Source organism: Neolamprologus multifasciatus, chromosome 12 (genome assembly GCF_963576455.1).
Source record: "Neolamprologus multifasciatus chromosome 12, fNeoMul1.2, whole genome shotgun sequence".
NCBI classification, from domain to species: Eukaryota; Metazoa; Chordata; class Actinopteri; order Cichliformes; family Cichlidae; genus Neolamprologus; species Neolamprologus multifasciatus.
In genome coordinates this window covers 32,028,499-32,042,856 of record NC_140450.1, presented here as the reverse complement: position 1 = coordinate 32,042,856, position 14,358 = coordinate 32,028,499, and the positions used below count along the sequence as shown (strand labels likewise).

Below are 14,358 nucleotides of genomic sequence, written 5' to 3'. Positions count from 1 at the left end.
TGCAGTTGTGTAAGCATTTCACTGCATATCGTACTGTGTATGTGACAAATAAAATTAGAATTTGGTTGTGGCAACATCACTAACCTTGTCAAACACCTCAGAGTAAATCATATCACAGAATATGACGAGTGTATGTTGAGGCGAACTGAAGAGGAGGAGAGGGACAGGTGCTGCTAGGGCGAGACAGACGTCTCTCAGTGAGTTCTTTAGTGCTGCAGGCAGGCAAGGTGTTCAAATAGAGCACAACTTCAGTTTTTCTTTATTTCTATATGATGAACTCTGCATTATTAAGTGATAAGAACAAGTAATCTGATGTCCTGTAATCATTATGACGCTATAATTTGAGATACAATAAATTAAATAAAATATCGGATCGGATCAGTATCGTCGATACCACACTGAATATTACTTGGTGTCAGATCGGAAAGGAAATCAGTCGTATCACACATCACTAGTTCTTAGCTTTGTTCTCATTCCGCATTTTAAAAAATGTCACCTTCTAGCAGCATTTAACCAACATAATTTATTCACATTTTAAAGATACAACACACACACACACCTACCTTATGGTCTATTTTATTTGCTTCAAGTTGCTAGAAATATGCTTGACTTACATTCAAAAAGTTAGCTTTAAATTCTCTTGACAGTAATATGGAAATGCACCTTCTGCAGTCTTCTTTCTGCCTCGCCACATAATTGCTGAAACAGAAAGGCCTTGCTGGAGTGAATGCCACGGCAGCAAAACTGACCGGCTGGAGTCTATCCTCCGGGCTTTTTTACTGTTTCATTTAATCTATTTTTGCATGTTTTCGCTTCCTCCTAAAATTAGCTTTAAAAAAATATATTCTTTTATTCTGTCAACTGCAGAAAGACATTCGGTCTTCTTTGTCTCTTCTCACGTATGCTGTCAGTGTCTGCCGTTCTCACCTATAATTTCACCTTTCCTCTATCCTCTTGCCTCACATTGTTGTGCACTCTTTACCTCGGGGTTCACCTCTTTTATTCAATTATTTCCTGACTTTTTCCTCGTCTCTTCCTTAGTAGTCCTTTCCTGCCATCTGTGGCCTCTCTCTCTCCTGACTCTTCTAGTGCACTATTCTCTCTTGCTCGCTGATAGTCACAAAAGAAAAGAGTTAAATTATAAATGAAATAAAAAGTTTATGGAAAAATCAATCAACAAAATGTAAAGAAAAACAATAGATTAGGGATGCACCGATACCACTTTTTTGGAAACGAGTACGAGTACGAGTACTTGCATTTCAGTACTCGCTGATATCGAGTACTTAATAAAAACGTGATTTAAATGTACAGGTAACAGCTTTAGTCCGATAATTTAACAAAAAAAACCAACAAGGGACTGGTTCGGAATTAAGAACATTTATTTAAAATGAAAAGCATGTTGTATGCAACATATTACAGAATAAATAATTATGAAAAAAAATTTAAACAGTGACAGTGCAACTCAAGTATTTTTTTCAGTTTATTGTGAACTCTGCCGCTTTGGACAACACAAGGGGCATTACTAAACATCTTTGCCGTTTAGTGCACAATATTTGAATAAACTAACAACATCCACTGACATAGAACTGTGGCAGTCAGTGCAACTGAGGTAGGTATTAACATCAAGTCTAAGATGACTCACTTAATGGAGAGAAAAAGTGAGTGGCAGGTTTTTTTTTTAAGAAAAGTAGCTTTTCTGCATTATCAGCAGTCAGACTGTTTCTGTTTGTGTGACACTGAGCTAAAAAGCCTTTCACTTTCCACACTGCTACATGGGGCTGAGAGGTATTTACGGGCTATTTTAGCCAAAGTGGGGAACCTGATTTTGTTGACACCCCAGTACTTCAGAGGACTGTCTTCACGAGGGCTTGGGGCCTCTCCGAGGTATGTGTTGAGCTCAATGGCAGCACCTGCTGCCCGCGGCTGTGCTGCCTGGGGCTGCTCCTTAGCGATTTCGTCAAATACAGTGTCCAGACTGCTGCTAGTGCTGGCCTGGGCCTTGAGGAACAGTTTAGCAGGATGTTCTGCAGCTTCTGCCCGACTCCCCTCTGCCTCAGCTCTGGACATCATCTGCAGCTCCTGCAGTGTTGTTGGAGAAGAAGCGATCTTTATACCTGCACAAAATTCATAAATGTATTAATATGTGGAAAAATAGGACCGATTTTAGTTTCCCCTAAACCACTGTGACAAATGCCAGCCATTTAACTTTCTGGTAATAATAAGGGAAATGTATTTCACATTATATATTCATTCATTTATTTATTCATTTCAGGCACAACAAAATACATATATTGAACATAAAGTGCACAAAGCAAAAAACAAAAATTACCTGAAAAGGAGTGGGACGAAGAAAACTTATTAAATCCCACCCCTATACTCACTCATCAACAAAAAAAAAAATTGCATACATTTGTATTTGTGTATTTTAGTTACAAATATATAATATTTCAGATGTAAAATAATCTTACATTTAGTACTGTAGCTATTGAATACCTATAGCACACAGACTTTACCTTGGGTCGAGTATGGTGGAGATGAAGTACAGTGGGTTGGTCTCGACGTCACTGAAGCGCTTCTTGACAGCTGCCAGTAAGGTTGCTTTCATTGTCTTGACGCTGTGGTCCTCGTCTGTTTCTCTGTTTAGAAGTCTCACTAGCACAGTCACAGCTGGGATGACATCAGAGGCTAGTGCGTCGTAGCTGCTCACTTTTTTAGTTAGTTCCTCAAAGAGGGCGAGGATGGCAACAGTCGTCTCCATAAGAGCCCATTGGTGAGCGGTGAGATAGTCAGGGAGTTCGTGCTCGGACACATACACGCCCAGCACTCGCTTTTGCTCAATGAGGGACTGGAGCATGTAATATGTGCTGTTCCAGCGCGTCTGTACGTCCTGCTGCAGTCTCTTAATTGGCTGGTTGAGCTGTCCCTGATTGTCCTCGAGGCGGGAGTAGGCTAAGGCGGAATGTTTAAAATGCCCAACAATTTTCCATCCCACTGCTATAGCATCAGCTATGCTCCTCTGTGCTAATAAGCATGGGTAAATAAGCGTGGGTAAACTCTTTGTACTCGTTGTCGTGTTGGGATTTTAGGTGCTTGATTAAATTACTTGTGTTAAATGCGCTACCTTTTGAGTCTCCTCTGGACAATTTCACTGAGCACAATTTACAGTCCGCCTTTGTTTTCGCGTCTTCGTTCACTTTGAAATAGTTCCACACGGCTGACTTGTCTCGCCTCGCCTTCTCCCAGCTCCGAGCTGCAGCCGGGGCCTGGGGGCGGGCACTCGGCGCCTGTGATTAACCCCTTACATGCCGCTCAAACATAGACAGGTCTCAGACCGTGGTATCGGTCCTCGGTATCGGGGGACTTTTAACGAGTACGAGTACTTTAAAAAAAGTGGTATCGAGGCCGATACCCAATACCGGTATCGTTATCGGTGCATCCCTACAATAGATATAATGATGAAATGACATACAGAGATCTATAGTGAAGTTAGTATTCTTACGCTAGGCTATTTGTCCTGTCTCATTAAAGCACTTAAGGCAATAGTACTTGTGAGTGATAGTTAGCTGCAGTGACTAGCTGGGCTTCTGTTTAAGGGGATGAAGAAGTTAAGCTGGACAGATGGTATTATCTAACCTCTTTTCATTAATACTGTTTCGAAACTAGTAAAGATTCACAAGAGCTTTAGCCATGGTGTTGCAACTCACCACCAAATACTTCTGGCAAGAAGCGACACTCAGTGGCAATGAAAAGCAATGACAAGCATTCATACTACAGGCAAACTGCTGACAACCATGATAAACTGCTAGTGACCAAAGCAAGCCCAAGGGAGTTTTTAGTGGAGGACCAGTGTCACACGAGTGACTGCCTGCAACCTCAATCAATCAAGTGGTCACAGAATACAGACTAGCAGCAATAGGTTGCTTACACTCTAGGCTTATGTGAACGGAGCTTTAGCAATTAGTTTCAGGACTGCGAGCAACTTCCAGCAACCATTTCACAACCAACTGGAGAATGCACATGTTTGCTCTTGCAGTTGGTGACAGCTAGATAGTGCTACCACAGCCGGTACTTATAATAATTAATAATTAATGAGTATATGGTTGCTCTTCTGCTCAGAAAAAAGATCAGAGAAATGAAGATGCTATGAATCACTGTGTCCTTTTTAATAGATATCAAATACATGATGACATACAGTGAACAGTTATTAATGCTGGCCTTTCTCAGTCTCCAGGTGGTCAGTCAGGTACCTGAGCTGGTAGAGAGCTCTATGTGTGTAATGGTACAGTACGGTGAAAACATTTCCCAGGATGACACGTGACTTCAGAAAGTTAGGTTAGTACTTGGAAAAATGACTAAAAACTGGGGAAAAGTTATTGAGGCTGTAGATGCTAGACCTAGTGACTTTGTGAGTATTCTTAACGATCATGATACAAGAAGCCTGGCTCTTCTTCTTGCTGTATTTTATTTGTATGCATTAAATCTCATGGTTACTCATTTCCTTTACAATACAATTATAAGTATTTATATTTAGTTTGTCTTGGGTTGCTTGGGTTTTGAATGTGCTGTGTGAAATCTCATGCCAACCTTATGCCAAACTACTTCAAGTTTGTCGCAGACAAATGATGCAATACAATCGTGACAGTTTTGCTAAAGTTGCGGTGCGGGTGCTCCCACTATCTCAATCATTTATAGTGAGGCGGTCATAACACTCAGAGTTGTCTTGAGTCTTTCTTTTTCTAGTCGTGATGTTCTGTTGACGAACGCTCCTCATGTTTCTGGTCCTATTAAATTCCTTCCAGGTAAATGATCTACAAGCCCAATTCAAAAATAGCTGCAATGTTACGTAAAATTTAAATAAAAAACAGAGGATGATTTGCAAATCTCATAACTTTTTTCTTACACTTCAGTAAACAGTTACGTGTATTATCCTTGTACACTTTCACTTGAATAGATGAAATCCGTTAAAGCTTGCAAAAAATTCCAAAACTTTGATCAACATGTTTACGAAACACATGAAGAACAGCTCATCACACACACTCCAAAATTCAGAAGGGGATTCAGAGTATAAACACTTATTTCATGTCTGATTTGGGGATAAATCAATAAGTATTCAATGCTCCGTTTTTTATCCGGTCGTTAAGTTATGACGTGACGAATCCTACTTCCGGGCCTAAAGTAGTCTGGGTTTAATATGGCTTTTGTGTTGTTAACATGTTTAATGTTTTGTATTTTCTTCTATTTAATCTCAAAAAGCTCCTAAAACAGTCAGTGATCACTGTTGACCTCCCTCGGCTTTTATTACCGCTAATCATTTATTTAAGCTCAGTTTTTAAAACCTTAGGATGTAACTACAGCCCAGCCCATGCAGCAGTATATGAATGACTAACCTCGTATTGTGGATGGATTATCTCAGTTGTTCTCCTGGCTGAAGTTTGGTCCTTTTACAGCATCCTGCCATGCGATTGCATTTGTTCCTGACCACCGAGAACACTCACGTTAACTTTTATCGAGTGGAAAAAAGTTAGCTTGTTTATATTATGCTAACATAGCTGTGTCGCTAGCGGTCACGTAGCACCGCTAGCGACACAGCCTAGCGGTGCTAGCCTCTCATTATATACCAGCTAGCCAAACTTCAGTAACCCTACAAACGTCACTGCTGTTTAGTTTTCTGTCTTCATTTATGTTGGAAGTGATAACAGAGCTGTACGTTTTAATTTGTTTCCAAAACCCCGCAGTCAGGACATGCTATATTGTATTTAGATAGAAGCTAGCGAGCTAACTTCCTGCTAACTTCTAACTCCGTTAAATGTCATAAATTCCGTTTTCATGGATGCATGGATGTTAAACTCAATTGTTACACCTGGTAGAGCAAAACGCTGATCATTTTATTAAAGATGAAAGACTTTAGACAGTTTTTCAACTCTCAGTAATACCATAGTGATCGTTTGATGTATGGACCTGCAGCGGAGTTTAGGCCCAGACACGGCTAGTGACGTCAGACTTAACGACCGGATTGAGGCATCTGTGGTCAGAGCTCCACCTTCAGACCACTGCAGGCATAACTAATCAGTCACGCACATCATTTCTTTTAAAAGGGTCAGCAAATAGATCATGAAATAATTCTTGACAGGTATTAATTTTGAATTTATTCGAATAAAGTTATGAACCCTTTTAGGTGTTTTAAATTTTAATGAGACTTTTCATTTTTGTTTATAGATTTACATCTTTTGATCACTTCGAATATGTCCACTTGACTATTTTATTGCCTATTTAAGTTTTATTGATGATTAGTGTTATGATAAAATCAATCTATCACACAAGCTGCCAATTCCACAGACACTGACACACCCCCATGCCACCAGGCTTTTGAACTGAGCGATGGTAACAAGGTGGACGGTCCCTCATCTCTTTAGTCTAGAGGACGCAGCATCCATGTTTTCCAAAGAAACAAATTACATTTGTATTCATGCGACCACAGAACAGCTTTGCACTTTGCTTCAGATTATTTTGAATGATTTTTGCCCCAGAGAAGATGATAGTGTTTCATGTACAGCTTCTAGTTTGCATGATAGGGCTTTATTTGTGGATTGTATGGTAAAATGTGTTCACAGAGAGTGATTTCTGGAGCTGTTTGTGAGTCCACGCAGTGATTTCCACAACACAATTATCTCCGTTTTTAACGCAGTGCTGCCTGAGGGCCCAAAGGTCACAGGCATCTAGTATTGATTTTCGGCTTTGCCTCTTTCGCACATGTAATGTACTGTATGATGATGAGTGTTTGCATTTTTACGTTCTTTACTTCTGAGAAACGCTGCCTCTCTAAGATGCTGTTTTTAGACTCAGTATGTCACTGACCTGTTGCAAATTAACCTAATTAGTTACAAAATGTTCCTCAAGCTGTTTTTTCTTAGTACCACTTGCTTTTCCACCCTTTTGTTGCTCCTGTGGCAGCTTTACTGAGACATGGCACTGCAATCATATTCAAAATGAGCAAATATTTTTCATGAAATAATCCAATGCCTTGGTTTAAACATATGATATTTTTACCTCATTATATTGTGAATAAAATGTGGGTTTATTTGCAGTGCATTGCATCCTGCAAGATCACCAGTCTTTGCAATATCTTATAGTCTATGCTGACCTAACACAAGTGCCCGACTTTAGTCTTACAAAAGTAGTTCCAAAGTCTTCTGGTCTAGTTAGTATTTCTGTTTCGTTCACAGCGTCTATTGTATTGTAGACCTGAACACAGACAATAACAGGACAGAATACACCTATGTGCAAGTAATTCAATGTGGCAGGAGCACATCGATATAATACTGTTGGTGGCCGCGAACACAAAAAATAGAGCAACGCAGCAAAGTTCATAGGGAGCAGAGGAAGTGAACACAACTGCGGAGATGAATTTGACAGGACAGTCCAGGGGACAGAGGCCACAAGTTACACCCACTAAAGCAAGCTGCACGTAGGCTGGACAGCAGGGGCAAGCTGGGTGTGGAGCAGCAGTGGAAAACGATTTCACTAGGAGCCGGACAAGTGGCTCACTGGAGAGCAGAGCACAGTGGTGTACTTGCAGTGGACTATTGCTCTTAAAAATGATCTCTTTTTTTAAACTCTTATCTTAACTACTTGTTATTATTTTAACACTGACTTTGCTTTATTCTGCTACTTTAGTAAACTTAGACTCAGTAATCAAATTTAAAGCATACAGTTAGGGCTGAAGCCTCCTTTATGCTACAATTGGCCTAGCATGCTGTTGGTTTCAAATAATGCACTGAGCGTTTCTTCTTCACTCATCTCTTTTCTTTCTCTCTGTGTTTATACACTACTCTGCATTTCATCTTTAATCTCAGGTTTCACAGCGTGTCTTTGTCCCCTCTCATTTGGCTGCCTCTCCCTGAGCCTGGTTCTGCCGGAGGTTTCTTCCTGTTAAAAGGGAGTTTTTCCTTCCTGCTGTCACCAAGCGCTTGCTCATAGGGGGTCATCTAATTGTTGGACTTTTCTTTGTGTTATTGTAGGGTCTTTACTTTCGGTATAAAGCACCTTGAGGTGACTGTTGTTGTGATTTGGCGCTATATAAATAAAATAAAATTGAAACTTTTTTTCACCTTGAGCCTGTCTCTGTTTTGATAATTCATAGTCCTACAAGTCTTAGGGCTTCTCTGCAAAAAGCTTGCCTCAAAGCTCAAGGCTTTAATAAAGGGTCTTTATTTCATTGATGCATCCATCTTGATTACTGTTGCAGTTTTTGCAAAACCATCTCTGTGGTATTGTGAATTAAAGTATGCATTTTCAGATGTTTGAAAATAGCTAATCTAACACCCTGAAAAATAAAATGATGAATGGCAATTTGGGAAAATGTGAAAGGTACGAGATCTAAACCTGCTTGAAGCTGCAATCAAGTTACAACAGACACTGACTAGGATAAAAACAGTCTGTTATTTGTCAAATCACTGCAGAGTCTCCAGGCAAATTTCATGCCAATTTGTATAAAGATATCATGTTTCATTTCATTCAGAAGCTCATCTCAGTCAGTCTTTTCTCTGGCTCAACATCCTGACTTCTTGCTCCAACCCTGCATACATGAATAGCATGCAAAGTATTGGTCTTTTTTTATTTTACTGGATACAACTGGTTAAAACTGACTTATGCATAAAGCGCCTGTAATATTCTAATATGCACGATCTTTCAGACTGTATTTCCGTTTTTGGGAGTTTAATGGTTGTATGGAGGGACAAAATGTTTGGGGCCTTGTCTTTACCTGGCAGGACTGACCTAATAAAAGAAGGTATTAAGCTGAACTGAGTGGAGTATACTGTAGTATTCAGCAGTTCTGGAGTTTGCTGCATGTTGATTTTGGAGCTTGGACTAGAAATTTATAGCCTATCTCGACCACTGCTCCATTAGGTTTGGCCACATTTTCCACTTGCTGCAAGTGCATAATACAAAGTCTCTGGCTCTTTCAATTACTTTTTATAATTAACTTTGTTTGTTTTATACTGCAACTGCATTTATATATGCAACCACATCCAAATTCAAAAATATGCAGTGCATACTTGTGTGTCATGGTGAACTATGATCAGTTTATTCTGCTATTTTAATTACAAATATGCATTTTGCTAGTAAAATCTACACTACCGAATTTACTAGAATATGTTTTCGTTGGCATTATATTTAAACAGTAAAATAATCCATTAATGATATGCTTTTATGATGAAACACAGCTCATACACTCATTTAGTGTTACACACTAGGAATTGTATTTACCTTCTACCCTTCACAAAATCCAATTATTTACTTTTTCTTTGCACTATCAATCATTTTGAAAGTGCAGCTGTCACTTTTTTCTAAGCAGTGGATATCTTATTCGGAACGAAACCCGTCAATGCCTTTCACCACGGACAGGCCTATCATTCCTTTTCTTCCTCCATTGTTTATTTTCTTTTCCTCCTTTTCCTCTCCATCCAGTCAAGGCCCCAGGGCCGGTCCATTGGCCTGTCAGCCAGCTAACCTGGATCTGACATGTCCATCAGGGCTGAGTCAGCCTGCGAAACACTCAGTCAGTCAATTTTCCTTCAGACTCAACTCGGTGAAGGTAAACATTAGCGGGAGGGGGAAGTTGTATGGAAAATATTTCCCTTTTTGCCACCGCTCACAAATGAGCACATTAATATTCCACACAGCAAGGCACTTTCCAGTGCTCGCTAATTGCTTGACATTGCGCAGCTTCCAACCAGTGCAGAAAATCAGTGACATCATAGCCACATAATTGCACGTTACCAAGAGAGGCGCGAGACTCCTGCGCCTTTTTGCATGCTTGTGTGTAAGAGAATGTCAGTATACTCTAGCGTACGTTTGTCTCCAAATACTTGTAAGGCAGCATATGTTCATTTTGTGTGCAAAACAGTGGAGATCATAGGATTTATCCCCCAAGCAGTCTGAGTGATGCATGCAGTCTGCATGCGTGGCTCTCTGGCGAATACGAGTGTGCTGCTGAATGGCTGTAAAGGTACCAGAGAATAGAGTACATGCTCACACTCTTGGTCTCGTGGGCTTCTTAATATCTGCAGGCGAACACTGCACCATCTGCACTGCTCAGAACACGGTGGAGGAGGAGGAGGTGGAGGAGAAGAGAAGAGAGATCACTCTCATAGTCAGATCGTAGCATTAGCTCCAGTGCTGAGCAGTGACCTGCCACTCTGTTTCCAATTCCACATTCATATGCAGAAGTCCTCCTTGGGGAACCTCACCTCTCTTCCCTCTCCTTTGTCTCTCCCTTTATTCCCATTTTCTCTCTTCTTGGCTTCCCTCCTTCACTCCCTCCATCTCATCCCATCCTGCTATCAATTCGCCTTTTCAATTTCAAAACTCTTTGAAGCCAGCACCAGCCACAGGATCCCCCTCCCCCAAGACTGAACTCTGGGACTCCTTACCTTTCTTTCTCCTCTATATATTTCTCCTTACTGTGTCATCAATCCTCCAGCACTCCCTCCCAACCTGGCCCTGCCTATCTCGCTCAGTTTCTTTTTCTACTGGCTGTATTGTTCTTGCTTGAAGAACTGGTTTCTGGACAGGGCTGAAGTAAATCTTTTGTGACCATTCCCTGCTGGGCCTCTCCCTCTCTCCATGTTTGACTCTTTTAGTTAAGCCTCTCTGGGCCCGACATAGGCACCAAACTGTAACGTGATACAGATGGAATAAAGTATAAACAGAAAAGCACTCCCAAAAACAGAAGGGACCTCCGACCCTGTCCTCCCCCATCTGTGTGTTCGTATCTAGCTGCACCCCCTCGTCATCCTTTCTTCTTGAACAACCAAGATTTTGTTTCAGCTGCTTGATTTCTTCAAGGTTGGGTCAGTGACTTTCTTTCTGTTGTACACTGGGTTTCATAAGCTTCCTTGATTGCTCATGCTGTGATACTTGGCACAGCTATATGTCAGATAACTGATATAACACAGACAGTTGGTGTTTTCCAACAGTGCATGAGATTTAAAAAAAAAAAAAATCAGACTAAAAAAAGTGGACTTGAATTGTGATATCAGTTTTCATAGCATGCTAGATGTGAACCTAACCCTAATCCAACACCAGGTGGGAGAAAATACCTCAGATTTCAATCCACAGTAAAACAGATAGAAGAAGATGAAGTAACTAGATAGTTATTGCTGATATAAGCTCATGAGTTGACATTAATTTGCAGCCTGTCTGAGTTCTTTCACTAAGTTTGTATGATTTGTGGTTTATTGTTTAAGGCAGATGTCGGTCTTTGCTGACCTTTGTCTTGATTTACATGATTTACCCTTGATTTAGCCTTTTTATTGTCCATGAAGTGTAACAGTTTTATTGCACAGGAGGTAGCGAGAGCATGCAATTCCTCAGACAAAAGTGAGGTATGACACACAATGAAGGAAGCTGTACATGAATTTGACTCTTTTTTCCTCCCTCGTATGCAGTGTTGGGGAGTAACGGAATACATGTACCGCCGTTACGTATTTAAAATACAAAATATGAGTAACTGTATTCCGTTACAGGTACCGTTTAAAAAGGTGGTATTTAGAATACAGTTACTTTGTTGAAATAAATGGATTACACGGCGGTACTTCCCTGTTTCATATTGTGGCGGGTCAGGCCTGTTTGGGTTTTGTTTGACAGCTACGTTCTGTAGTTCCATGTGGCAGCGTTACGGTTGCCATGGTTACGGGGTGACGCTCTCTCTCTCTTCTCTGCGTGTTTCCTGGGTGAGAGAGCGCCTTTTTGTTGTTGTTGTGCTAAGCTAATAGGCAGAATGCTACAGGCATAGCTCTAAAGAATGTAGCCTCATGGGCATTGTAGTCCGTGCTGCAGGGAGAATGGACTACCTTACCCGTTATGTGTCTGTGAACGCGAGAAGGGAGAAAAAGGCAAGTGGAAAAGTACGAGCTGTCATTGAGCAAAAACGGGAGCTGGAAGCATGTAAATATAATAATAACCACTGCAGCCAAGAAGAGTGCCTGACGAGCCCAGTTGTAAGTAAGCTATTAAGACTCGACTGTACACCGTGTTTGTGTTTTCCTCCAAAAACAACAAGTTCCGTTGGAGCAGCCTTTCAGCGCCTCTCTCTGTCTCTCGCTAGCAACGTTCACCCAGACAACAAAGTAAAGCTAGTTTTCAGCTAACCCGACATGGAACCCACCGTATTAGCCAGAGGTCCCTTTACTACGGTTTGGAGCCGCGGACCTTCAGTAACAGTAATAAATCACAGCAATAGTACAGTCATGTAGTTGTAAAAAGCATGATAATATATTAAATAATCCAAAGTATTCAGAATACGTTACTCTCATTGAGTAACGTAACGGAATACGTTACAGAATACATTTTGGGGCATGTATTCTGTAATGGAATACATTTTAAAAGTAACCTTCCCAACACTGCTTGTATGGTACAGTTCCAAAAAATAGTAATGTCAAAGTATCTTACTGTATATTTTACAGTTTTGAACTGTCTTTCTAGAATATCATGAAATTTACATAAGTAGACTGTGATTTTACATGTCAAAGGTCAAATAACACAACATCACTGTACATATAGTAAAACACAATTTACTTGTTTTTTAAATATATTTTTTGTACATATGCATATTTAGATTGTAAAAATACTTTCAGAAATGTATCATAATTTCACAAATATTTGTCTGTTATGTGAGAGAATGATCTGTTAAATCCAAATGTAATACTATGGAAAAATATATAAAATGATCGAAAATTAATGAGAATAATCAATAATTAAAGGAGTATTTGAATTATAATTTTGCTGAAAATTTCATGTCATCTAGGTCTGATTCAATAATTCAGAGGTAACAAGTGAAAATATAATTAATAGGAATAAAAAAAAAAAACATATAAAACATTGCACGGCCACGCTGTGCTAATTATATATTTTAAAAAACAAATGTAGAGGTAGGAATTGCATTTAATATAAATCTCAAAATATTCACAACATTCCTGAACAGAAATAGGCCTCTGCACCTGCGTGAGGGTGTGGCCATGAAAACAATGTGACATGCCATTGGATGTTGGGACACATAATAACATGACGCTAAGCATCGGCCAATGAATGTGAACTAACAACCACAAGGTCGCGGGTATGGCTGCACTGTAGGAAAAAGTCCTAATATAAAAGTATTTTACTGCATTTTACAGTTTTGTTCTGTTCTTCTATCATTAAAGTTACGTAAATAGACTGTGATTTCACATGTCAAATGTAAATTAATGTTAAATCACTGTAATGTAATAAAACATAATTTTCATGATTATTAAATGTATCTGTCTGTACATATGCATATTTAGATTGTTAAAATACATTCACAAATGTATCATGATTTTACAAATATCTGTCCGTTATTTGAAAGATTGGACTGTTGAATTCAAATGTAATGCTATGGAAAAGTATATAAAATGATTCCTATAAGCTTGTGTTACATCACATAAGTATTATTATCACTGCTGTTTAGGGCGATCGTGGCTCAAGAGTTGGTAGTTTACCTTGTGATCAGAAAGTTGCCGGTTCGAGCCCTGGCTCGGACACTCTCAGTATTGTGTCCGTGGTCAAGACTCTTCACCTACCGCCTACTGGTGAGGGGCTGATGGTGCGATATGGCAGCCTCGCCTCTGTCAGTCTGTCCCAGGGCATGCAATCCATTATTATTTAAACCAACTGTTAACTGTATATTTCTGTACATTCACGTATTATGATTCATATTGCCACATTCATTGACCTTGTTTGTAGGTAATTTCATTGTTTGATCACATTAAAATGTTCCTAATTTAATGTCTAAAAGCACTTGGAAAAGGCAGAATCCCATGTAAAATTAGCACAACAAACTCTATTTTCATTACTGAAAATAACTGTATTTTCATGAGAAAGTTATTTTCTGTTATTTTACGGTAGTATTTTGGCGCCCCACCGTTTTTTTAAGATGTTTTTGTAACAGTGTACGAACACCAGGAGTATGCCTATAGCATAAGCAGCACACTTATTTCTCTTATTTCTCAGTAATATAGAGTATTCACAGCAAGAAATAGTAGGTAAACACAGGTGTGCTAATAACATAACATACACTGCACCAAAAAATACACTTTTTAATCAAATACGGCATCAAGTCAGTTAAACCTGTGGGTTATTGATTAGATAAGTAGCAGAGGGGATTGTTAATCAGTTTCAGGTGCTTTGGTGTTAATGAAATTTACAACAGGTCCACTAGAGGGGCAACTCCCAAAACAGTTTTTACAGATAGAGACCACTGACATTTTCCACTTTTCATCCATTCTGATGGTTTTTTCACTAGTTTTGTATTTAGCTAGGGTTAGTGTAACTGCTAGCAAC

General features: G+C 39.6%; 1 pseudogene across 1 annotated transcript; it reads right to left on the bottom strand.

The window, feature by feature from the left end:
- Positions 1–871: 871 nt before the first annotated feature.
- On the bottom strand, positions 872–5,570 carry LOC146507323 (zinc finger BED domain-containing protein 4-like; annotated as a pseudogene). Its single transcript, XR_014877399.1, has 2 exons — positions 2,514–5,570; positions 872–2,114 (listed from the first exon to the last, which is right to left on the bottom strand). The product of XR_014877399.1 is annotated as a zinc finger BED domain-containing protein 4-like (transcript).
- Between the last annotated feature and the right edge of the window lie 8,788 nt (positions 5,571–14,358).